At 42.4% G+C, this 22,721-nt stretch overlaps 1 long non-coding RNA gene across 8 annotated transcripts in view; it reads left to right on the top strand.

Moving 5' to 3' along the window:
- The window catches only part of LOC141574748 (uncharacterized), a 945,654-nt gene that overhangs the window by 107,416 nt on the left and 815,517 nt on the right, over positions 1-22,721 (top strand). For 5 of the 8 annotated variants that reach the window (XR_012501786.1, XR_012501785.1, XR_012501783.1 and 2 more), the window contains one exon: positions 4,939-5,033. The exons of 2 other annotated variants lie outside the window; for them this stretch is intronic. This is a non-coding gene — a long non-coding RNA (uncharacterized LOC141574748). Of the gene's footprint in view, positions 1-4,938; positions 5,038-22,721 lie in introns of all 8 variants that reach the window. One more of the 8 variants, XR_012501788.1, reaches the window with a different exon arrangement.

Below are 22,721 nucleotides of genomic sequence, written 5' to 3'. Positions count from 1 at the left end.
TGGTGATCATCTGGCTAGGTGTGGACTCCCAGGTTGACCATATTCCCCTCTAGAATTATGCAGGCTTTTCTCCATCTTCTTTCTGTATTCCTCTTGACAAATTTGAATGGCATTCTGATTACTAGTTCTTTGTAAGTGACTTGTTTTTCTCTTTCTGGAAGCTTTTCAAATCTGCTCTTTGTCTCAGCTCATCTGAAATATGTGTGGCTAGCTATCTGCCAAAATCCATTCTTCCCTTCTGTGTATAGAGTTGAACCTGGAAAGGGGCTGATAGATGAGAAACTTGACTTTTCTAATTCTTGGTGAAACTGAGTGGGGCCATATGACTAATTCTCATCAGTATATTGTTAGCAGAAGTGATGTGTGCTGTTTGGGGGCTAAAGCTTTTATGAAGCAGGTGTGGTTTTTCCCTTCGATACTTCTTTCCTTTTCCATCGGCTGGATGCGGAGGCAGTGGTGAACTAGGGGATGGCAGGGCCGCCAAATGGAATGACCAGGGATGCCTGGATCATCACCTGGAAGAGACCTCCTCACCCGCCCTGACCTCCTGGGTGAGATGTAAACTTCTGTGTGTTTGAGACATTGTATACACGATTCGGAAACACATACAGATGGTCCCCGACTTACGACTTTTGACTTTAAGGGAGTGCACAAGTGATACACATTCAGAGGAAATGCTAGAATTTTGATCTTTCTCTGGGCTAGGGGTATGTCGTGCGATACTCTCTCATGGTGCTGGGCAGTGGCAGTGACCACAGCTCCCCAGCAGCCGCACGACCATGAGGGTGAACAACCAACACACTTAGAGCCGTTCTCTTCTTCAATTTCAGTACAGCATTCAATTACATGAGACATTCAACACTTCATTATAAAATAGACTTTGTGTTAGATGGGTTTGTCCACACATAGGCTAACTTGAGTGTTCTGAACACATTTAAGGTCAGCGAGGCTAAGCTATGATGCTCAGTAGGTTAGGTGTATTAAGTGCACTTTTGACTTCATGAGATTTTCAACTTAATGATGGGTTTATCAGGACGTAACCTCATCGTACGTCAAGCAAGATCTGTTTTGTCTATTTAGTCCCCAGTTCTTGGGCTGCTCATTCCACATGAAAAAGCATTTCTATTAATCTTTGTGGAAAGTAATATTAAACTTTTAGGGTATTAAATTCTTTACTTAATCGACTGAATGTATCACTTGTGTGAGTTGGAAACAAACTGGGTTAATCAGATCCATCACTGAATAAACTGCTTAAGCTCTTGCTGAAAACCTTACCCTCTTGGACCTAGTCTTCCTCCTACCTGACCGTTCAAGGTAAAGAAGAAAAATGTTGGCTTTAGTGGATTAGAACTCAAAACGCAACTCGTCTTCATGCTGTTTCACACAAGTATCTTTTCTGTTAGTTCACATTAAGTCATTCGAGGCAGAAGCTGTGTTGCACACTTCTCTTGTGTGCCTTATCACCCCTCCGGGAAGATTTTGGAGTTTTTTTCCCCCATCCCACCAGTATCAGGATCTCCTGTCGAAAGTGCACATCTACTGAGTCAGAATCTCTATGAAAAATCCTTGGAATTAAACTCTGAGCAGTCTAAATTCTGATTCTTCCTAGTCTAAAATTTGAAACCCACTGCCTCAGAGGGTGCCAAGTAATTTAGACACTTAAAAATCTTTGTTTAATTGAGTGAATGTTAATCCTATGACAAATACCAACATTTATTTTTATGAAAAGAGAATTATGACAATGAATAATGACTAGCCTTGACAAGCAGAGTCCCTCATGGCACCTTTGTAATGATTTCTGTAGCTTCAGAGAAAATTCTTCACAAATCTGGGCAGGACCACTTTGTAGAATGTGAATAATTGAATCTTGATGTTTGGCGTTGCCTGTTCTCAAGTTCAAAGTATTCAGTACGAACGAGACTAATCCCTCTTTCCTTTTGGACTGTTTGCATCATGGTGCTGGTGTTGCTGCTCTGGTTGTACGTTATTGTGTCATAAATCACCCCAAATGGAGTGCACAGCCATCTTTTTATGCTCATAGGTTCTGAGGGCAGGGATCTCGACACAGTGCAGTGGGATGGCTTTTCTTTGCACTACGACTCAGGCCTCAGCTAGAAAGGCTCAGAAATGGCTGGGGCTGGGGTCCGCAGGGCCTCCTTCACCATGTGTGAGCCGGGAAAGCCAGGGGCCTGGGCGCAGCTGAGAATGCTGACCAGGGTCGAGGCTCTCCTGTGGCTTGCGCCCTGGGAGACTGGGTTCTGAGGGGAGCATCTGCAAGGGGGTGTCCAAGAGGCGTGCTTCAAGAGAAGCTGCCTTATGACTGAGCCTCAGAAGACAGTGTCGCTGCTGCCCAACTGTAGGGTGACCAGTCTGCCCCTAGTCAAGGTGGCAGTGGGGGGACATAGACCCCACCTTTTAAGGGGAAGAGTACCGAAGAATCTGGGGGCCATGTTTTAAAAGTACCATAACATTAAGAAGTTCTTCTAGTCATCTAATTTCTAAAATCCTTTCTTAGCCCTTTGTTTGATCTCTGTAATTTATAAATCAGAGCAGTTCTCTGCTTTCCTGGTGGAGGCAAACAGAGCCAAAAGCGAAATCTCTGCTTGCTACCTACACGTACCATGCTCACAACTGCTTTACCACGTGGATGCTGTCAGTGCCGTTTAGCAAGTGAAGACACTGATGTGTGGGGGGTTGAGTAGCTTGGCCAGAGTCACACAGCTGGGGTGGTTCTGACTCCAGAGCAGGAACCTGCCACGATTCTTAATCAGTGGCACGTTCATGTTCACGGGAGAACTTCTCAGCGAACCCAGGGAAGTTTACATAATCTAAACGTCATTGGTGAGCGCCAAAATACATTTATAATCACACTCTACCAAATAGCCTGAGCCTTTTTAAAAGTTGCTTTTGGCTGAATGATGGCTGGATCAGAAACCTTATCATCTTATGAAAGCACTCAGGGGCTGCAAATGCTTAAGGATTTCATTTCCTGTAGAAAGAAGAGAATGTTCTTAGTTGCACTCTGCTGCTGAATTTTGACCAGGGAGTAAAAGATGCCTTTCTCTGTGAAAAAGGGCAGGACACTTTCATTTGTTTTTCCCTGAGGGGTTGGCTATTTGGTCTAATTTTTGTGATAAGCTGACTAAGGGTCAGGGAATGCCAGGAGAGCAAGAGGGAACAGAACGCTGGACAGGAAGAAGAAAGGCTGTCATCGGGTGGGGACCATAAATAGAACACCTGCCCAGGAAGGGTCACGGAGTTAACTATCCTAAATCAGTTAAAGCGAGACTCAGATTCCATACAGCAGGTCGGGTCAAAATTTGGTTAATGAAGCTGAAGTCCTAATTGGAGATGAAAAGTTTCAGCTGGGGAAGCTGCAAAAGTCACCTTTTAGAAGAAAAGTGAAGGTGTCCAGCGTGCACCCCCTCTTCTCCAAGGCTTGCTTAATGGTTGATGGTGGGAGGTGGCTCTTTGCTCTGCTAAAGGTCTGCTTACAATTCACAGACCCCAGGACAGCCAAGTTGTCACAAGGAGTTTGGAAGTAAGAAAGAAGCAAGGCGAAACTCAGACTCATTCTGAGGTTTCTTCTTAGATGTCTCTTTCTGTGGAGAGGTGTGGTACCAATTCCATCCTTAAGGATTTGAGAGCATCTCTTCTTGACACTAGGATTTTCTCAAACCCGTGATTTATATGTTTACTTACTTCCTACTTCCTCTTATGTTGCTTAAGTTTGCAGAATCAAATGATAGATGATTATTACCTAAAGTTCTTCCCATTCTGAGAAATCCAAGTAAATATTACAAAGCTTTGAGCTCATCAGTGTTTACTTAACATTGTGTTTCTGTGTCACTGTTGCGCTAAGTGAAAGTAAAACAGTTGTGTGGCAAGTTTGCTGCGTCTCCTCGCTGTCCATGGACGGCATCCTTTGTTGGTCACTGCACATTGCACCTGACCTGGGATTTGTCAAACATGTGGTTCCCGTAGTCGCTCAAATCTAATATGAGTTAATACTTGTAAAAACTACTGCATTGTCAAGTTCTAATAGTGCGTAGAGAAGATGCTGTCAATTGGGGCTAATGGTGAGGTCCGATTGACTTAAAGAACTGAAATGTCTGAAAATAAAATGTCACATAACAAGTAGAGGCCAGCTCTGAACTAGGTGTCACAGCTGCTGTGGATGGCCCACCAGTATCCGCTTGGCTACCGGAGATGTCTTGCACCCATGGACAACCCTCAAAACCCATGGCTTCTGACATGTTCCCACCTTAGGTCCCGGCATGTTCCCCTTTCTCTGCCTGAGTGTTTCCTCCAGTGTTACTGGAACTTGCTCAGTTGTAAATGCTAAATCAGAAAGTTAGAGAGAGCTGAGCCCCCAGGAGGCAGCCTTCAGTCACTGGGGATGGGAGTAGCGGGCAGATGCCCCCACCTCCCTGTCCTCTGGTGGGAGGGTCCTGATTCTGTCTCACAAGTTCTCCCTGAGGATCTCCAGCCAGACTGAGCCCCTCTTGCTTTTTATCGGCTCTTCCTTCTTAGTCCCACTTTCCTACCTTCCAAACACGTCTCCTGGGTTTCCCTTCCCAATAATCTGTCTGCCTCCAAGTCCTGGTCTGAGAGTTTGCTTTTGTAGGAGCCCAAGTTAAGATGCTAGGCTAACAAACTATACAGATAATTTTTACAATCAACGTCACTTTTAATGTCTACAGTCATTGATTTTATCACACAATTTTTTAGAGTTGGAAGGACCTGGGGTGGATTGTATTTTTGTTCACTGTTATTCATTTATATTCTCCCTGTGGAGAACAACCCTATTCTGTGGGACTCAAGAGTGGCCAAGTAACAGGCTTTGGCCAACGAAATGTGGGTGGAAGTGACACATATCACTTTCTAACAAAGGCTTTATGAGCTAGTGCCTGTTTTTCTCTCTTTCTCTTCCCTCAGCCATAAGGCAACCAGAGTCCCTGACAAAGCTAGTCCATCAGCCTGAGCCCAGGAGTGAAGACAGTAGACGTGGGTACAGCCTCAGGTGAACAACAGTGAGTATGTACAATGAGTAAGAGATAGACTTGTTTCTTGTAAATCACTGAGACTTTGGAGAAGTGTGTGGCCATAGCATAATTTAAGTTAAATTGACTAAAGGATCCTCAAAGATAATTTAGCCCAGTGGTTCCCAAGAAACCACTTGGTTCTTGGTTAATCACAAGATTTGCTAGGGAGCATTTTACACTTAAAGATTTAAAATTCTTATTTTACTTCAGTAGGTTTGGGGCAGAATGCAGAAGTCTGTATTTTAAAACTCTCCCAGATGGTTTTAATGATCTCACTGTTTGAAACCCAACCATTTTGTTTATTTTATGGGAGATGGGCAACTTGAGGAGTTGTCTATTCTTTTAACTAATTTATAAAGAAAACCACCATTGTGACATAGGTCAGAGTTTGAGCTATTTATAAAATTTTTTCTTCTAACTAGCAAAAGAACACACTTAATTGTACCCCCGAATAAGGGCAAAATCTGAATGAATACTATCCAGATTAATAAAGTTTAATTGTATGTCCTGCACAGGCCATGTGGGTTGAAACTTCATCAAAAATTATAAATGCGACACGTTACTAAGGCCATTCGTAAGCCAGAAAGGCAAAGAGTGGCTGGGCGTTAATAACAGAAGGTGAATTTGTTGCACAGGTACTCCCAGAAAAATAGAATCTTTGTCCTTGCTCTTAAGAGATCGCAGGTCCGCAAGGAGAACTCCTCATGGGGACCCGGAGATCACATAGAGGTGGTTCAGGGCGTCTGACAAAACTTCATAGCATCGCACCTGGCCGCTCTATGCCCTTCGCTTGTCTGGTCACCGTGTGTGTTTACACTGTAGAAATCACTTATCCAATTCAATTCTACTTTTTACTTTGTATCTAACCTGGGAAAGGCATTTTAATAGATGTTACTGGTGTCATAAATAGCAAGAGGGAGAGGGTGGAGGTAAACTATTGGCCCACATAAAATGGTAATATGAGACAGAGTAAAATATTTATGATAAGAAAGGAGCCCCCTCTACACTGGCTTGGGTTCCTCTTGGAGCTATTGCTGGAAGGGAACTTCTGTCTGCAGGGACTCTCACATACTGCTCGACGTGGGTTCCACAGTCAGGCTATTGCTAAGTGTGTTCCAAGGACTCTTAGCTGCCCAGGCAGCTCTGAAAGGGGAGGTCTGCTCCCCACTTTAACTTCCCAGCTGCCCCTCGTCTAGGAGCTCACTGTCTGGCACTTGGCATGGCCATGTTTCTCAGACTGGCCTCTCTCGAGTTCACCAAGGAGTCACACAATCCACCATCTCTCCAGATTTCAACACTATAGATAAATCTCCTTTCTCGAAACTTCTTTTTCTCTTAGATGTCACAGCACTGTGCTGTTCATTCCATGTCTCTCACATACTCACTCTGAGCTTTAGGAATGTAACGTAAGACCTTTCATTTACTGGGCACTACTTACATCCCAGGGACTTTATCTATATATGTCCAATAACATATATTTATATATATTCATTTATACATTCAAATATATTTTAATATATTTATATTTTTATTTTCTAAAGTATTAAATAAATATAATTTTATATCATATTTATAATTAATATATCATTCTTTGCTATTATGCATATTATTTTATTTAAAACTTACAACAGTTCATTCAGTGGCTATTTCCTTATGAGGAAATCAGTGTTGGAGAGGTTCAGTTCTTACTCATGGTCAGGCAAGGATGTGTCAGAGGTCGGATTCCAATACGTGCTCATCACCACACATCAGGGTCTCAGGACCCATTTTACTTTTAAAAATTAGTAACAAGCCTAGGGATAGTTACAGCTATTGATGTTTATCACAATAAAGGAATAAAAAGAAAAAATAAGAATAGTTATTAGTTCATTTAAAAATAATAAACCCATTATGCATTGACATAAATATTGTTATGAGAAATAACTAATTCCAAAACCGTAACTGTAGTGAGAAAAGTAGCATTTTATAACTCTTCTGAGTGTCTGGCTGAATGGAAGATGGCTGGATTCTCATACCTGCTTCCGCATTCAATCTGTTGCTGTGTGAGTCGGGGGAAGTACATGAAGAAAACCCAGCCTCCCAGAGATATGCAGCTGGAAAGGGGGAATATTGTCATTTCATTTTCAGATAATTTTTCATTTTCTTCTTTAACAGTACACTTTCCTTAAGTGGAGGTTTCTTAAAGGTCAGCTGCGGCGTGGGATCTGAAACCGTAGCCCTGAACTTCCTGTGCCCTTTCACATTAAAGTCCATTGACCTGTCTTATCTTTCACCTGGGCTCAAGGCTGGTCCAAGGTGTCGCTTACACCAATCACCCTGTGTAAAGTTACAGGAAAACCGAGCAGATTGTGAAACAGGGACCCAATCGTGGATTCACTTGAAAACAGCTAGCAAGTTTCTAAAGCCGCTGGGTGAAGGTGACGATAGAACTCCAGTCACTTTGGGGAAATTTCTGTTTTTTATGCCTCTTGGCTCAGACTGTGGACTTGGAACTGTCTTGATAGCTCGATGAGGCTGTCATATACTACTTCCTGGATGCCAGTGTGTTCACTTGATTTGGCATTAAATATAAATAGCCTTTTATCTTTTGCCATTAACCACCAAATTAACTTTATTACCATTGATAGCTTTCAAAAGTTCCAGGTCAAGGCGATTGAGTTCTAATTTTATTTTGGCAACATCCTAAAAATGTTGCTTTGTCTGTCTGTGGCTGCTTTCCACCAAGTCTCTCCCTGCCATAGTCTCTCTCTCTTTCACAGAATAGAGGCTCTTCTGTAGTCGTTGACATTGTTAATGGCAGTCAAGGATGAATGTTCTCCTATGATGGGCCAGATCATTTTGATTTTGTTATTTTTAAATTTAAATTTTATATATATATATAATGACTAAGTGTAGAGCAGCTCAGGGCTGAAGCCCACACATTAGAGAAACACATGACAAGATTTCATATTAGAGTGTTTTTCTTTCTCCAATTACCGAAACAGTAAAGGATATGAATATTTTTCAATATGATATTATATATATGTTGATTACAATATAATTATTGCTTGATGAGGTGCAAGCATGCCACCATTTCTATAACGTGGTTGGTTCTTCTGTGTCTTATTTTTACTCAGGAGGCAAAGGTCTGCCATCTTTATATATTCTCAAGGCTGGACAATGACGAAAAAGACTGGTTTTATAACTAACTTGCAAAAGTGCATAAAGCACGAGATATTTATATACATGGTATTGTTTGCCATTTAAAAAATTACAAGTGCTTCAGTGTCCTGGCAAACATGTGTACACATCTGTTAAGTTCCTCCCTTACTTGTGGGTCAAGAAAAATAGGCAAAACTGGCTCTTTCCCCAGTTTTCAGTAAGGTAACATTCTGAGTACGTTTGGAACGCTTCTCTTGCTAGCCTTTGTGGAATTAGTGTGTTATGTTGATAGCTGGAACTTCACATTTTCAAGGCATTTTATAAACCTATCAGGACTCTTTTTTTTTTTTGTCTCCCTGCAAGTGGTGAGCCCAAGTAGAACTGAGTAGAGAGATTTATTTGTTCTGAGAATGTCCATCCTAGCTGGTCCAGGTCTTCTCTTTGCACCTCTGCCCTCTGTAATGTTTGTGCGAGCTCTTCGGCTAATGGCGTTGGACATGAGTCCTCGCCTTCCTGGCTTTAGTTGCTTTCCACTTTCCTGTCATCTTTCACCTGAGATTCCTGAAGAGCCTTTACAGATGGGGAGCAGTGCAGCGCATTGGGAATTCCTTCACCCATTCTATGCACAGCTGACTTCAGCTCCTTTTTAGGGACTCAGCTCACATCCCACCTCCTCCATCCTCATCACTCCCCTCTTCCGCTGGGCTGCATTCCCCCCGTGGCATCTTTCACATGCCTCCGTCACTGCGCAGTCCTCATGCTGTGGAGGAACACGTCTTTGTTGTCTCTTTCTCTAGGTCTGGAGGTAGAATTTTCCTTCATTCCTTTACCTCTGGTGCCTGGTACCATGTCTGGTACAGTCAGTGATGTGATTCAGCGGTGCTAAACTGGTCACACAGTGCCCAATGGGGAGCCTGTCAGAAGTCATGGCTTAGCCTTTGTACCGTCAGAGAGCTGAGGGAATTCAAGAGAGGAGGCTCTGCCTGAGCTGGAGGGAAAAGGAAAGAAGGAAGTGAAACAGTTTTTTAGTGAACTGACAATAAACGAGTAGCTGAACCTAAGAGAACGCTGTCTTCACTAATATTTCCTAAATACTTGTGTAGCAAAGTCTGTGGGAAAAAATGGTGGTTGCTAAGATAGATGAATCAAACTTCATACTTCAAGGTAAGACTATTTTAGGAGGTTATATTATTTGATACTGTTATTATTTCATACTGGTTATGTTACCTAATACTGATACTTTTTCTTTCATCAAATGTTCTGTTTCAACCCCATTGTATAGATTCTAATTATCAACTATGTTGATAGAGAATGAAAAAAGTATCTTTTCAGATTGCTATGAATTTTGAAGGGTTTTTGGGGTGGAGGAGTGGATTCTTCCACTGAGTTGTGGTGAGGAAAAATTATATCTCATATACTTGAGTCCCCAGGCTCCTTGAGAGGTCACTTCCAGAGTTCTTGGAGCACCACGTGAAGAGCTCAGTGATCACATTGATAAACTAGGCTGAAATCTGGGATTTACTCTGTCTGCTTTTACAATAACTTCCCAGCTTTTTGAGGATTATTAAATAAGTATAAAATTTTTAATATTGATTTCTTGGGAACTAGTGCAGTACTTATGAGCACATGGAAAGTGCAGAGTAAATATTTGGAAATATTTTTCTTGGAGAGTTACCAAGAGCAGCCATACGATAGTCCCTTCCTTCCAAGGAGCAAAGGTAACTTTTTCTTCTTATTTTCCCATCTCATTGCATCCTCTAAGTCCATCTTAAATCACTGGATGTGGAGAAGACCTTTTGGGAGGCCTACACTTTTGACATTGTTCTCATATGGGTTCTTTCTGCTTAGAGTCAAGTCTGAGGAAAGCTGTAGATGGAGCTAAGATGAAGGATGAAAAAACCTTCAAAGAATCACCTTGTCTACACATTGGCAATGAGGAGGAACTCCTTAAAACCACATTTAATGCGACAAATTCCAAAGAGGAAACTTTATATTTCTCCTCGCTTTTGGTAGGCGTACGTGCACCTGGGTCTGGTAGCCCCTCAACTTCGTTGCCTCAGGCAAATTCCTCGATTCAGTTTTATCTTTTGTAAAAATGGTATGTCTGTGGGGGAAGGTGAGGGTTGAGGTCGTAAGCAACACAGTATGACATTGGAAAGTTAAAAATACGTGCTTGAGCAAGTGGTTTGACATTTGAAGAGACTAAGATGAAAAGCTTGAGAAGGTGGTTGAAATCAGCCTAACTCTTCTTCATTTGTCTGTGGTGAAGGAAACACAGTTCATGTTCCTTTGGTAAAACTACTTTGAAACAAGCCGTTGGTTAGGAGTGTGAATGAAATTTACCACTAAGTTGTAGAAAAAAAATCTTAACAAAAACCACCCCCTTTTAGCCCCCAGCCAGGTAGGCACTGAGGCCCAACTGTTTTAAGAATAGACGTGCATACTGAATTTCTTCTCACAGATCCTCTTGTGAGTTCAGCTCCGATTTCTCATCTTTGAATCTCGTTTAAGCTGGTTTAGCACTAGTGGGTAAGAGTCCTGAACCAGCTTTGTAATAGTGTTCTCATTGTATGTGACCTAGGGCAGTGCTTCACAGAGTTTTATACCAACAGAACTGTTTCCATTTGGGTCCCCACTGAAGCAGATTTTGAGACGGGTTCCTAGTGTAAAGTTATTTACTTGAGAAACGTAGGAAACACAAGTAAGGAAATGGGACTTGAGACAGGGAAGGGAAGGCGGCCAACACAAGGTTCATTATCAAGCCAGTTACTCCCGATGTTCACTGACACGTAATCCCAGGGGGCCATCTGGGAAAGGGTGTAAAATGCAGACCCTGGAGATCTCCCACCTCAGGGATGGGGGATAATATCGGAAATACATCTGTAGTACTCAGCTTGGGTTGCCATAGAAAAATACCACAGAATGGGTGACTTAAACAACAGGCATTTATTTCTTACAATTCTGGAAGCTGGGAAGTCCAAGACTAAGGTGCAGGGTGATTTGGTTGTCCAGTGAGGACCTTCTTCCTGGCTTGCAGATGGCTTCTTTTTCCCTGTGTCCTGAGGTACAGAGAATGTGATGGGGAAGCAAACCCTCTGGTGTTTCTACTTACAAGGGCACTGATCCCATCACAAGGGCCCCACCCTCATGACATTATCGAACCTAATTAGTTCCCCAAGGCCTCATTGCCAAATACTGTCACATTGATGGTTTAAGCTTCAACATAAGAAATTTTTGGGGGGGAGGCGGGGACATCATTCAGTCCATAATAATATCTCCAGCTGTCTATCATCTCTGTGTATCTGCAACCTCTTCTTTCCATTTTCTCTCTTTCCCTCTCTCTGCCTTTCTCTGGGGAGCTGAGTATCAGTTCCTCACCCCCATTGGTCATCACTGAGGGCTGCCTCAGGGGGTTAATTCCAGGAGCTTCTGGCCTACTATTTGCTTGGGCAGAGCAGCCTCTCAATAGTTTCAGGGAAAAGCCCCTAGGCAGTGAAATTCATACAGGTAGGTGAAAGCTGGCCCACAGACACAGAGGGCACCAGTGTCAGTTTTCACAGCCGGGGCCCTGCTCCACATCCCCCATGGTAACTGTCTGGCTTCTGAGATGCCTTTCCTAAGTTGCCCACTCCAAGTGTGACACCTTGAAAAAGTCTTATGAAAGCTTAAAAAAGATAACAAGTAAATGTGAAATGTGTATTTTTTCCCATCATATGTTTGGAATTAATTATAAATTTAAAATTATGTTTAAAATAACTTAACAGTTGCATAACTTCACCTTTTCCTCCAGTGTAAAAATCTTTACAGGAAAGAGAATTGTCTTTGCCTGGTTTCCTTCGAAAGCAGAGGCTAAGACAAGCCTTGTGCACAAGAGGCTTACTTGGCGCAGGGGCCAGAAGGGGAGGCTAGGGGTATGACATAAGGGAGAAGGGAAGACCAAATAAGGATGAGCTATGAGCTATCAAGTTGGCTGCTGCTGTGGGTTGCCTGATGCTTGATCCTGCAGGGATCTTCTGAGGGGTCTATGAAATACCTTTCAGAACTTTCTACCCAGGGACTGATTTTTGTAAGAACCATGCTGTGACACATAAGAATTGCATACGTGTTTGAAATGTTTGAACTATCGCTTATGTGTATCATGGAATAGTTGAATGATAAAATCTGAGGTTGCAGGATTTACTTAAGGAGTCGCATGAAAGTCCTGCTGCTCCTACAGAGAACGGAGTTTGAGATCAGGCTTGACTGGGAAGTTCCTCTCTTGGCAAAGGAGGGTTGGGTAGTAATTTAGGCAATGGAAATTTCACGTTGGAATAGAAAACACATTTCTAGTAGCTGGTTATAGGCATTTTTTCTTTTTCAGATTGCATTACAGAGGGCAAAACATCTCCTAAGGAAATAGTGAGAGAGAACTCCGTTGTTCTGAATCTAAATTCTGAGTAACGGTAGACACAGTGTTTGTCTTAGTGCTCTTGTGTGAGAACTTGGTCACAACACATATATGTGCATGGGACAGAGAACAGCACTGGGTCAGGAAAAAAATGCACAATAAAAGAACACAAAGGGAAGAGACTAGGGGCTTCGTTAATTATTGGCGAGGGGATTCAATATTATAATCTCGTTTATTTACAATTTTCTGTAGTTACGCTAGTACATAAATAGTAACCTCTTACTTACGTTTTTAAACATTTTTTATTAAGTTATAGCCATTTTGCAATGTTGTGACAAATTCCAGTGTAGAGCACAATTTTTCAGTTATACATGAACATACATGTATTCATTGTCACATTTTTTTTTCCACTGTGAGCTACCACAAGATCTTGTATATATTTCCCTGTCCTATACAGTATAATCTTGTTTATCTATTCTACATTTTGAAATCCCAATCTGTCCCTTCTCAGCCCCTGCCCCCTTGGCAACCACAAGTTTGTATTCTATGACTATGAGTCTGTTTCTGTTTTGTATTTATGTTTTTTTTTTTTTAAGATAGTAACCTCTTACTTTCAACTTTCAGAATATTAGATTCAGTTATTCTCAACTACTTTCATTTCCCCCCCCCCTAAATTCCCAAGACAAAGAGTATCTCCTGATACAATTAAATATAGCTATCTGGACTGAACTGAACTTAGATTGACAATTGCAGTCAAGATTCTGGAGCTCAGGATGGGCAAACCAGGTAAGCCATGCCATTTTTAGAATGTTGTTTTAATAAGGCTTATTCTTGTCTGGGTTGGCTGCTTCTTACATATGCAATCACCAGGCTGTGAGTATGAAGAGTTATTGCCATGACAACCGGGACTGACTGACTTGCCTTCCAGAGATGCTAACGATTCAGCGTGTGTGTAGATGATACCTGTGGTTGTCAGTGACTTTCTAGAAGGTCATACAGTTTTGGCAAATGGTTTCCAGTGGTGTGGAAAGATCACCAAACAAGGAAAAACATGAGATAAATTACAGTCATCACGCCTCTTCATGAACCAATGTGGGGCCTCAGGCAAGTGTATTGGGGCCTCAGTTTCTTCATCCATTTAATAGGAAGCGATCGGGTAGATTATATTGTCTTTAAGGTTGTCCACAGTTCTGCATTTCCCTAATTCCATAGCTTTATGTATTATGAGCATGTGGAGCAAGATAGTTACTCCATAGTCCTGTCACCGCTTTTAAACATTTTTGTGAATTCTCTTTTTGTCTTACCTTCAGAACTGACAGCATAATCTCCAGATTTTGATTAAAAACAAGAAAACTCAAAACTCATGGGAATTAAAAATCCATAAAGAAAAATGATTTAAAATTTTTTGAGCAACTGCAGCTTTATTAGGCTGCAAATATATATATATATATATATATATATATATATATATATATATATATATATATATATATAAAATTTTTCAAGGTAATAGACTTCAGTGGGTCAACTCGTTGGATACACATATGTACACTGGAAATTTTTTTAAACATCAAAGCCTGTACTTCAACCAGCAGTTCATTATTTTGATTATTGATCAAGAAATACGGACTGACTCCGCTTTGTGAATTTGTTCTTTGTCCTACCTGGCTATGTGTGGTGGTGGCAATCTGTTTTAGTGATCATTGCTATAATAGCTATTTAGCTCCTGCGTTCTGTGTGCTATAAAGTGATGGTTCATAATGAATAGCTTTGTCTGCTCATGTTCAAGTGCCTTATCTCCTCCATCAGTTGAAAGGCCAGCTATGACAGTACGGTTGCCATGGTCAGGTGGCCTCTTTATTCTAAAAAATAGATTGACCCACATTTAGATGTTTTCCTGTTCTATCAAAAGTTTGATAGAACTTCTCCAATAACACTTAGTCATTGCCCTTTTCACAGTCCCTCCTTCCCCAGCTTCTAATTAGGCTCCTTGGGTACCTGAAACAATCATTTCACTGGAGTGAAGGCTCACAGTACCTGTTGGTTGATTGATACAAAAACCCAAATATAGACTTGCTTCTTTTGGTCCATATTCCTATGGTTTTTTTTTTTTTTTCACCTGTTCACTCTTTCATCTTTACTTCCTATTCCCTGCCTTCCCTCAGTCTAATACCTTCTATGAGGTCTTCCTATATTTCCCTTTCCATAGCCTTAAATATGCCTAGACTTGCGCCTGAGTCCACATGCTTGTCTTTGTTTTTTCTCATTTTGCTCATAAGCTCGTGCCTTCCTGACCATGGCAGGCTTCCCGGGCGTGCGGTCTGCACATTTACATGGGCCTCACACTCGGGAGGCCTCAGGCTTGGTTTAATGCTCTGCTGTTGCCATCTTGAAAATTTTAATTTAGCTTTGAACAAGGCTCTCTGCCTGTTCTTTTTGCCCCGGGCTTCACAAGTTACATAGCGTCTCCGGATTGTAGCCATTCTGTTCCATTCTCGTTGGGTGAGAGGTTTTTGTTTTAGTTCAGCTCTCATTCTTTCTCATTCTTCATCATATTTTTTCACTTATTGACTTCCTGTGGTACCTCATTTTGACTGCTGTTTTAACGTAGCCTTATTTAACTCTGTTTATTTCTCACATCCTTCGGGAACATTTAGCATTATATAAAAATTGTATGTGGTCAACTTTTGATTAGCTACCCTGACTGAAGGAGAAGGGAGAATTGATGAAGACTGCAATTCATGCAGGGAGTAATCATCTTGGAGAGCGCTGTATGGTTTTCACCTTCTGGAGACTTACCTTTTTATCCGTGTTTGCTCGGGTTAATTGGTTTGCACTCCCTGAATACACAATAATTGGTGGCTGGGGGAGCCTGCCAAGTGGCACAGGCTGGCTAACCTGAGGTTAAATATCTCTGCTAATCAAGGAGATTGATTGTTCTCGCATTTTGTGTTCTTAGACATTAAAAAAAGAAAAAGATTTTCTTTTGTGTGCAGTTTTCACAGGTTTACTTGAGGAGATTAGAAGGACGGAAAGACTTGTCTAATAATATTCAGGCACCTTTTTCAGTTTTGACAAGCCAGTGACCTATTATCTTTTTACCTGGTGGCAGTCAGAGTCACTCTGCTTTGTGATGCTATCTGCCTGGAAGCGTTTAGATAATTATGAAGTCTGATATGTCCCCAGGTTGACCCAGCTGCCCAGGTATAAGTTATCTTTTTTTTTCTTTTGAAAACAAACCTTTTTGTATCACTTATTAGGTGCCAGTCAGTGTTCTAAGCACATTAAAAGTACAGACTCATTTAATCCTATGAAATAGGTACTATTAACTGTCCCCATCCTATAGCTGAAGATTGAGGGGCAGATAAGTTATATAATTTCTCCAAGGACACAGTCATTAAGTGCTGACATGGGGATTGAACCTAGAGTCTGACTCAAGTCCGTGTGCCCTGCTGCTGTTCTAATTTAATTTTATTCATCCAGACCCTTACGGAGTTGGAAACTGAGGTGACTGATAGAATAAAGCCTTATCCTAGTAAAGAACTTCCTAAGATGTCTCTGTTTCTTCAGTTGGCAATACGCAGTAAGTGAATATGTTAAAATAAAAACAGACAAACCTAGCTATTAAGACGGCGTGTGTCTCTGAAGTGGAAATATCTGGGCCGTTGCCCTAGATCTTACTGCGATGAACACTTGACAGTGTATTCCCGGAAACTCAAGTAAAAGAGATGCTTCACTAACTGTCACAGCCCCTTTTGGAAGCTCGTGATCACAGCTGGTGACACTGCTGACGTCTTTTATGTGTTGCCGCACTTTTTCTTTTGGCTAAACATTACAGAGTGTGGAGTTAGAGAGCCAGTCAATGTGCTGCATCTGAATCAACAGATCTCAGAGAGCGTTCCATCAGGCCCAGGAGCCTTCCCATCTCTCGGTCCTGTCTGGGCTTGCACACCGTCTCATGAAAAAAGAGAGTTTGGGGATTATCATCTCTACCCGTAGCTTCTCGTGGACAAATGAATCCTCTATTATTGTAGAAACCTGGTCAATAAAGCTGTCAGAATTCTTAAAGTATTGATAGTAGAGCCAAGTTTGGGGTACTTAACCTCCCTAGTGAGTTCCGGGTGTGAAATACAAGCAAAGGAAATGATTTTTAGAAGAAAGTGTCTTAATGTTTAAAAACGAGTTAAAAATATTAGACGGTAGAAAGGGATTCCTGACTCGAAGCTCAAGGGGCAAGCTGAGTTCTTGGCTTAGTTTTGCCACCGAGACTCTTGGACAGTTAATAAAATCTCTGCAAAAATGAGAGCCCTTAACCTGATCTCTGTCAGTGCCCAGAGCAGCCTTCAGTGCCAAAGTTTTTGACTTTATTTTATTCCCATAATTTCATTGCAGTCCTGGGCGGGTTCACCTGTGGAATCCACAGCCACATCCAAAATGGTATAAGCCAGAGCATGCATGCTGTTTTTACAGCCTCTGCACCTTCCTTTTTTCTGGCACCGAAGCATCTCTTCTTCTTGAGTGCCCTCTCTCACAACCCACCTCCTTCCCGCCAGCACAAGTCAGAGCCTGCATGGCAGTTTTGCTCCTGGTCTAGCACTTAAGGACTTTTCTCTGATAACTTTCTTCAGGAAGCAGACAAATAGGGCTAGTGTGGGTAACTTTACCTACTATACATCTTAATTCCTATCTTAGAATCCTAGGAACTGCCCACCCAAAGTAGCGCTCATATGTGAGTTGGGGTCATGCTGGCAGCTGTAACACAGGAACATCAAGTGTTCAGGTGTCTTTACACGAATTGGATGGTCTTGATCAACGGGTACCTTTTCATCAAGCAGTGCTTCAGGGATCCAGCTGCCTTCATCCCGTGGCTCCAGCATCTTATATACACACCTTTCAGGGCCACCACCCTGCCTGCAGCATGACAGCAGCAGCGGAAAGAGCAAGGAGAGTCACTGGTGGAAACTTATCTAGGCCCAGCCTGACATTAGTAGACATTACTTTTGTTCATAGCCTGTTGGCTGGAAAAAGTGGTCTAGCTCCCTTACTAGGAAGAAGAGGGGACGTCTGATGAGCAGCTAGTCCAGTGGTTCTCAAATTTTAGAAGACATCAGAATCACTGGGAAGGACTTTTAAAGCCCAGGCTGCTGGACCCCAGTTCCAGAGGTTCCGACCCGGTAAGTCTGGAGTGGGCCCCCAAATGTGCGTTGCTAGTAAGTTCCCAGGGGATGCTGATGGTGCTGATTCAGGTACAACACGTTGGGAACCTCAGAGCTAATGCGTCTTTGCTACACGGTGAATCACATGCCATGTGAATTATCCTTCTTGAGGACTCCCAGTCTTTATCTGAGGGAGAGAAGAGAAGGGCAGTTGGCTGAGGAGCAGGAAACTTGGCTGGAGAGGAAGTGAGGGCTCCCAGAGCACAGGTGACCAAGCTCTGGTCTTGACTCTGCTAAGCTGTGTGACCCTTGCAAGCAACTCCATCTCTCTGAACCTTCACTTCCTGTATGTGGAATGGGAATGATAACAATACAGGTTCTGCTTAAAACAAGAGTCTCTTGAGATCACTGAGATAAATATGGGGGCGAAACAATTATCTTCAGAGCCACATCTGAATTCCCCTTTGGGCAAGAGCTGTCTTTTGTCGGGAAAGTATCTGGACAATTTACTTGAGGGTGGAAAATGAGACTTGCAGTGCAAGGTGTGAAAGAAGAGGAAAAGGAATGAGAAACGACGGAGGAATTGGGAGGAAACACCCACAGTTGAGGGAGGGGTTACGCAGAGAGGGCTGAAGTCCGTCAAAGCTCTTTTTTAGCACACGGGTATCTACTGTTCAGTTTTCAGATGTTCGCATTTCTGGATGCAAATCTTCTTTGTCTCCCTGAAGTTTCAGTAAAATCATAGTCGTTTTGTTGGTGGAAATCCGTGAGAAGAAAATGAGATACACGTCTTGTTCAGTTCAGAGCAGGGACAAGAGGATGCCTCAGGTATATGAGCAGGAAGTGGAAGAGGAGGAAGGACATGGGGAAGCAGGGCTCAGAGGCAGAGGTCTTCCTGGAAACCCAAGCCCCTGAAGGTGTGGCAGAGGCTGGACTGGTTGATTTCATGACATTAACAGTCTCAGAGATTTGTGTAGGAAGAGCCTGGCATGAACGCTGCAAATACGTGATTCATTGTTCTCCGACAGAACAAAGGGCGTCTAAAACCATGACACTGTCAGCGGTACCACTCAGATTACATTTCGGGATATCTTCTTACTCGTTCACATATCGTTGACATGATTATACTCTTCTTTATACTTTCATTGGGCTTTTAAATTTTATTCTTTTAAGTTTAGATGTGGATGCATTTTCTAAAAACTACAAAATTACCCAAACAGAACAGACTGAATTTCAAGGTTAGGAAGTTTTTCTAATAATAATTTATAGTCCAAGTATAACGTGACGAAGTCAGGTATTATGCATACAGATACCAACCTGAGAATATTTTTGTCGAAAGTTGGATCAAAAAATGGGGGAAAAGTATTTCCAGTCTCAGAAATGCTCCTGGATGCATTAATTGTTATTTGTGAAGAATGTCTTCTTATTTATACTCAGGTATTTTTCGGCAAAGTAGTTTAATCTGTAGAGATTCCATCTCATGCAGGATTGTTTCCTATACGTTTTCTTTTGAAATGATAAGAATCACCTCTCCCTCAATTTCTAAGAATATTACACCACCTTCAATTTCCTGGGGTAATTGATGAAAGAGTGTAAATTTTCCATTTTCACCTTTGAGAGCTATTTTCCCCCAAGCCTCTGCCTTTTGGAGTATTTGTGAAGCTCTGAAAATGACAGGCACGTCCACAGTGAAAAGAATCATCTTTCTGTTGGGCTGTTCCTGGGGTAGCGATTAGCAGTATCTTCGCTGAATATTTAACTCCCTTAAAATTGCTTGTCTGTGCTTGGATCAGTGAAAGATCTTGGGGTGAGCTGTCACTATTTTACATAATTAACTTTTTCTTGTCAAAGAAAGAAGGAACAAAATATGAAGTTAAAGAAGCCTCAGGTTGGACTTTTAACACATTTTCTGAGTTATTTCCCCGTTTAAAATAACCCCAAACAGACGCAAGATAGTTGGGATTGAGGAGGGATTTTATGCAGATCGGAGAGGCTGACAGCTCACATTTCCTTGCAAAACTCTTAAGAATTTTCCTCTGCAGACCCTTCCACAGTCAGTGATAAATAGTAAATGCCATAAAGAAAACACCTTCCCATTGTTCACAAGGGTCTGGTTTGGTACGTGGGTGAGGCGTGGGGGAGGGTGGGGGAAGTTCTATCGTAGGGAAGCTAAAGGAAGACGAAGTAACAACTCAGATGTACTGAGATGGTAATTCCAGCTTCTCACGTCACTTTAAATTAGTACAAAATCACAGGATTTGTGCTTCATCTCAATTTTACTACGTAGAAACTAGGCCCCAGAATTAGACAGAGATAGACCTTTAATGCTTAGATGGGATGTCCAGTCACTTTCTAAGAATGCGTGGATGCAAACAGGCTTCGCTTGCTTAGCTGCCCTCAATCCCTACTTCCCTCTCTTTTGTGGGGGCTGGTTACCCAGTGGACTCCCCGCCCCTGTATTTACTGGGCTTGCTAATGTATGGGGGTGTCTTTCCCTGGCTCGTGTAATAGGGAAAATTGCGTTTGCTTATCTATCACAAACGGAAAGCACCTGGGGAACACAAAGAGTATTTCCAATTCTGCTGCCGTTATTTCAGAAGCAATCAAATGCAGAGAAATGAAAGTCAGACACAGAGGAAAAATGCTGATAGATTGGGCAATCTGCGTGGCTCTCTGGGACCATAATTATTTCAGTGTTCAAGAGGAAAATGCACATTTGAAAGATGGTAGGTTCCATCCGGGCAATCAGTCATTCATCTACAGCCATAATAATTGTGGGGGAGGTGGGAGTTCAGACTTTAACCGTGGGGTTGTCCCTGCTTGCTCATTTGTTTCAAGGGATATGTCTTACCTAACACGTGGACGTCCCGGGCCCGTGAGAACAGGGCTCCTAGATGGCTTTCAGATGCCGGTGTTCGGTCCCAGTCACCTGTGAGTGAGGAGGTCAGAGTAAGAACTGCAGCCACAAAGAACATGATGCTCGGCATTGCCTTTCTTCTGGAGCCCTTTGTCCTCTTTCATTTCCAGATTTTAAAAATAGTTTGCCTGCATTTTATGCGTCTTTTCTCCCTTTATAATCTGAAGGTGATTTTATGAGTGCAGTAAATCTTGGCTGACTGATACTTCAGGACGATGCTTTTTCTGGGTAAACTAAAAGCTTGACATGGCTCTTCCTGATGTTCTTAAATATTTTATTAGCAGTGTCTGTCCTCCACCCCTTCCTATTCATAGTCTCCTTCAGTTTAATGATATAAAGCAGGTGGTAGGGTTGTCAAAACTGGGTTTCCATTAGAAACAATCTCTGAGAATGTGGTGTGTTTTCTTCCTTATTTCCCTCATTATTAGGTGCAAAAGGCCCAGATGGCAGTTTGGAGAAATATATATCCTGCTTGAAACCAATATTCTGAGAGTTCTCAAACCATGAAAATCAGCTATTATAGCTTTTACTTTTTTTTTTTTAAGCTTTCAGAAAGTGGATTCTGGGTTTCTCTTTTCCTTCCTAATTCTGAAAAAAAGCCCAGTGTCCAGCACTCCCCGCTGGTGCTGGACGGAGATGTCCAAGGAAGGGAAGCCAGTCCTGCAGGTGGGAAGAGGTTGAGGCAGATTTATGTCCTGATGTTTGGTCACTGACAACTCCTTTCATTATCGATGGTTCGGAAACTAGCATTCTTAACTTTCACTTGTAACCTTTTCTCGCAGCTTATTGAGGCTGGATGTTCAAATTGCTACTTAGTGGAGGAAACTAGAAACAGCTTTCCCTTCCCTTAGTTTTTTTGACATGAGAGAATTAAAAAAAGAGAAAAAAGAGATTGAGAAGATATAATAGGAGCTAGGACACTTCAGAAACCCCCCCACCCCGAGAGAGGGGCCCCAGCAGAGCGTTCACAGGAGCGAGGAGGGGCGCTCCCTGCCTTATTTGAGGTAACCTAAGCGTTCTTATTCCCTCCTTTCACAAACCTCTTACTGAAATATAATATACCCACGGAAAGGGCACACATCCTAAGTCCGCAGCTGGATGCATTCTCACAAGTTACCACACCACGTAATCAACACCCAAGACCAAACCGGGCCTGACAGCACCTTGAAGCTCTCCTTGAGGTTCCCTCCAGCACCAGGGTGACCACCGTCCTAGCCGCTGACAGCTCAGATGGGCTTTGCTGGCCTTTTGCTGTTCAGTGTGAGTGGGGCAGTGCAGTGGGACAGGCCTGCTTCACTCAGCATGCGTGAGAGGTTTATCCACGCAGTGTGAGGTCACTCATTCACCCACCGCCTTGTAACTGTCTGAGTGTGAGTAGCCGTGTTCCTGTCTTAGAGAGATGGGAGTGGTTAGGAGCTCAGGAGCTGGAACCAGGATGTCTGTGCTGGAACCGCACTTCTTCCACTTCTTAGCTGTATCACCTTGGGTGAGTTCCTCAAGCTTTCGCTGCCATACTATCCTGGTCTGTTAAATCGTGACGATGTCGTTCTCCTCACGGGGTATGTCCTTAAAGAGGTAGGTATTAACTTGCGCTGATGCATGAAAAGCAGCTAGAAGAGGGCCTGGTATTTAGACAACTCTACATAAGTGTCCGTTGTTACACGTTCTCCAACTCTCATTTGATTTTCTTCTTTTTGTGTGGCTTCAACCGCTGAGCACAGAACTGGGGGATAGTGCGTGCTAACTGATCAAAAGTGGAAACGACGGGTCTCTGACTGACATGAAAGGTTCTTGGTATTGTCTGCCCTTTGCTCCCACTGCACCAGCGTTAGACTTAAGTACTTCCTTTTAATTTTCAGTGGTTCATGCTTTAGTGAAAAACCCTAGTTACTCTAATAAATAATAGCATTTAGTATGTAGTGATAGAAACATAATTTGTGACAAAAAGCAAAATTCATAAAATGGTACCGAGAAATAGCTGTAAGAAACTCCAGGCTTTTATGCCGTAATCTCCTTCTCTGCCCGCCTAGTCACTGTGTGTATTGATAGCATAGCACCGCCTTTGCAGTATTTAT

The sequence above is a fragment of the Camelus bactrianus genome, chromosome 23 (genome assembly GCF_048773025.1).
Source record: "Camelus bactrianus isolate YW-2024 breed Bactrian camel chromosome 23, ASM4877302v1, whole genome shotgun sequence".
Classification (NCBI taxonomy): domain Eukaryota; kingdom Metazoa; phylum Chordata; class Mammalia; order Artiodactyla; family Camelidae; genus Camelus; species Camelus bactrianus.
This window is presented reverse-complemented; position numbering and strand designations above follow the sequence as displayed.